This window comes from Lolium perenne, chromosome 3 (assembly GCF_019359855.2).
Source record: "Lolium perenne isolate Kyuss_39 chromosome 3, Kyuss_2.0, whole genome shotgun sequence".
NCBI classification, from domain to species: Eukaryota; Viridiplantae; Streptophyta; class Magnoliopsida; order Poales; family Poaceae; genus Lolium; species Lolium perenne.
In genome coordinates, this window is record NC_067246.2 from 78,771,278 (window position 1) to 78,775,476 (window position 4,199).

General features: G+C 47.8%; 1 long non-coding RNA gene across 1 annotated transcript; it reads right to left on the reverse strand.

Annotated features, from left to right (window-relative positions):
• Nucleotides 1-287: 287 nt before the first annotated feature.
• Nucleotides 288-1,947, reverse strand: LOC139838439 (uncharacterized). Its single transcript, XR_011755015.1, has 2 exons — nucleotides 1,785-1,947; nucleotides 288-524 (listed from the first exon to the last, which is right to left on the reverse strand). It is a non-coding gene; the product is annotated as an uncharacterized lncRNA (long non-coding RNA).
• Nucleotides 1,948-4,199: the final 2,252 nt, after the last annotated feature.

Below are 4,199 nucleotides of genomic sequence, written 5' to 3' on the forward strand. Positions count from 1 at the left end.
TTAGGTAAGGAGAAAATTCAGAGCTAATCAGATCTATCCAACGAATTTTTAGAAAAATAGTTTTGACACTAGACAAAACGTCCATTGGCAAGGTTATCCTACAGGCTGGACTAGTGGGGTATCGACAAACCCTGGGCTCTGATACCAACTTGTGACGCCCCGGAACCGGTACCATGAGGATCCCAGCGAACCCGCCGAAATCCGCATGATATCGATTCAGAGACGCCCTCCGACACGACGTGCGCGACGAATCACACACGTGATGCCAGAGGAATTAACACGAGCGGTAACATTACAACAGGATTACAATAGAGCCCACAAGATACATATATTACAACAACGACTCCAACGAGCCAAGATACAAATAGATACATAAAAAGATCCAAATCATACAGAAGATCAAATACATCCGAGTACGGACAAGATACAAATTGGACTAAGAGTCCTGAAGATAACCAGTGGCGTCCATAACCCTGCCCAGGCCAAGCCGGAAGGGTAACCTTGCTAACGTCGTCATCTCGTACCTGTCAAAGTCGGGCCATCGGTTGCCGACAAAAGGGGGAGGAGACAAAAAGAAAGGAAGGCGAGGGTAAGTACCATTGGCACGTACTTGCGAGACAAGACCAGCTATGCTCGCTGGTGGGCGGTATAAACTTCACCCGGCTATATGTGGAGTTTAGCGGCAGCAAAGCTACTATCCAATAGAGACACGCTACAACATCCGTCTACTCAGAGAAGATAAGAGAGCGCACAAGGTAACAGATAAATACTACACAAACATAACCCAGCCGATTACACATATCCCCTCCAACAATTGCGAAGAGGCAATGTAAAAGGCACTCAACGGTGGACAAGTTTTATTGGGTAACGGTTGTAGTAAGGCTATATTACTACGCAAGTTATTATCAGATTATTAGCAACAAGATAACGGTGTAAGTTGTTCTATGATCAAGCTATACAATTCCAAGTCGTCCATAACCGCGGACACGGCTTATCGATAAGATGTACACCCTGCAGGGGTTGCCCAAATGTAACCATACGCATGCTCGAACCCACTTACTACAGGTGGAGTCTCACATCAAGACCGTTCCCAATGCAAGAGAAAGTTTAAGGGGAGCCACCCCACTAAGCTACCCGTGACGAAGTTCGGCCGTACTCCGATACGGACCCAGAGGTTTGTGCCAACGGCTAAGCTAAGTGTGAACAACCTGCTGTCGCTAATCGTTCCACGAGATGAGTACGATACGAAATAAACACCCGAAGGCAACAAGAAGTAAATCGTGCATCGTGCATATGAGCAAATAAAACCAAGGTTGTGGCTCCCGAAATGCAGACTCGAGGAAAGGTAGTGGGTGATGGGGGTCCCACTCCCCCACGTACGGGTAGAGCGCTCAATCTCGGAACAGATAACAAGAACTCGGATCCTAGGGGACATTAGCGAGTCAAAGTTCCGATGCTTTCGCAAAGGGGCTGCTGATGCCTCTGCTTACAATTTTAGTTGTTAACAATAAAGTAAAGTGTGATTATCTCCAACAAAAGATATAGCATGTGATAACCTCCCAACAAGATATCCCGAACATCTCGAGATATCAACAAGACCCTAAACTCGCCTACGACTCGCAAAGCTGGCAAACAACAAACATCAGGTAGGGCAAGGAGGTGTATCTCGGATCATATAGGGTAACAGGTGGAATAGGACACGTGACACAACAGAATCGCAACATAGGGATAGCAATAGATCAAAAGAGCATGTAAAAGTAAAATAGGAGAAGGGGTGGGCTCGCCTGTGAAAAGCTGCAGAAGCACTTGTCGGAGAACTCGTCGTATCTCACATCAACACCTCGTGATCCTATCCGTGAAGAAGCAAATGCTGGAACAAACAACGTATGCAAGTCTTACTACTACGGATAAAGAAGATCCAGCATGCTCAAGATGATATGCATGACATGGCAAGATGGTGCAATGCAATTATCCAAATTAAGCGGGATCGGAACCCCGGACAAACAAGTTAGGGTTGGAGTTGCATTTTCTACCGACAAATTTAAGGGTGGATTAGCATAGCAAACATGGCAGGGGTGTGCTACATCAAAGTTAAATGGAACCGGGACAACATATATATAATATCCCACATATTCCATATGTTCCATATTAGGTGGTAATGCAAACTAGCACGAAATTATATGATTCATGATGCAACAGCAAGCATGGATGGTATAATCATGTTCATCACATTTTTCTGATCAAAATTCATATACAACACTTTTAATTTTGAGTTACCAATTAAAAGTTATTAGCAGATTAGTTTTTATTAGTTAAAATAGAAAAACAAGATTAATTTAATTAGGAAAAAGGACCCGAACGAAAATGCGACGGGAGAAGGACTGCGGGTTAGTTCCCGGGAGATCTAGGGGTTTTGTTGGAAACTGTCACAGCAAGGACTGCGGGTTGATGAAAAGAAAGCTGCAGGGCTTGAACGCATAAAAGACCAGATCCGATCGGATCCGGAGGGTTTTCTCACCGAGAGGAGGGCCTAGCCTCGGACGCCGACAGGTGGGGCCAAGGGGTCGACGTGGATGCCACGCTGGCGAACCATGCGCGCACGCCCATGAGGTGTTCGACGCGGAGCGCGTTCCGAAGTGGGCGGTCACCGCGGGCGGCGACGAAAGAGCGGCGTTGCGGGTGGCCTCCCCGGATGCGTGCGGGTGTGCGCCGGGTGGGCCTCGCCGGCGCGGGTCAGGAGGAGGCGGTGCCGTTGACGGCGGTCGCCGGAGAGCTCGCCGGCGTCGACACCTGCGGCGAAACGACGACGGTCACCAAGGGGGGCGATGTTCCAGAGAGGGAGGAAGAGCGGGAAGAGGCTCAGGAGAACGAGGACTTCACCAGCGAGCTTACGGTGCGGTCGCCGGAGGCCGGGGAAGAGCGTGGCGGCCGGAATCGGCGAGAAACCGCGCCAGAGACGGAGAAGGGAACGGCGAACTACGCTCGATTTACTGGATGCCGGCTCGATTCCTTGCACTAGGTTGAAGAGGAGGACAAGGCGCGTCGAACGGTGGCGTTGGCTTGGCGCGGGGAGGCCGGAGACGACGAAACACCGTGGAGGAGCTCACGGTGGTGCTCACAGAGAAAGAGAAAAGGAGAAGAGGGTTGGCGGCGCCGAGGGGAGGAAGAGGGGAAGGCTAGGGTTTGCTTCTGCGCGGATGGGATTTAAGAGGGGAGGGAGGAGCAGGTGAAGGTGGGCGCGGTGGTTGGCGATGGAGGACCACAGGGTGCTCTCACGCGCCTCTCGTGTTCGCTTTTGGGGGAAGAAGACAAGAAGCGTAACGCTTCGCTTAGGAGGAAAGCGGGCCGAAGGAGCTGGGCTGGCTTGGGCCGCCGGGATGGGATTGGGTCCAGGGGAGAGAGAGGAAGAGTTGGGCCAGAAAAGAGAAAAAGGTCCAAGAAGGGGTTAGGGTGTTTTCTCCTTTAAAAACTGTTTGCAAACATGATTTGAACCAACTCAAATAAAAGTTTGAATTTCAATACAAAGGCGAATGTAAAGATAGAATAAGTTCCAAGTTTTATAATAAACATAATATATAGTTTTGTTATAAGGTTTTGTTAAAAGAATAGAAAAGGTGGTTTAATATAGAAACCATATGAGAGGGAAAATAAAATAATTTGGGTTTATAAAAATAATTTTATTTAGTAAAAACATGGATGAGATGATGCATGATGTCATGATGATGCATAAAAGAAAAGATCAAACACATCTAATAGGGGTACTACCCTGGGCCGTTACAGGAAGGCTTCTCCATCGACACCACCGCCATCTTCATCAACGCTGCTGTCTCCCATGAGGAGGGAGTAGTTCTCCATCGAGGCTCGGGGCTATACCGGTAGCTATGTGGTTCATCTCTCTCCTATGTACTTCAATACAATAATCTCATGAGCTGCCTTACATGATTGAGATTCATATGATGATGCTTGTAATCTAGATGTCATTATGCTAGTCAAGTGGATTTTACTTATGTGATCTCCGGAGACTCCTTGTCCCACGTGTGTAAAGGTGACAGTGTGTGCACCGTGTGGGTCTCTTAGGCTATATTTCACAGAATACTTATTCACTGTTATGAATGGCATAGTGAAGTGCTTATTTATATCTCTTTATGATTGCAATGTGTTTTGTATCACAATTTATCTGTGTGCTACTCTAGTGATGT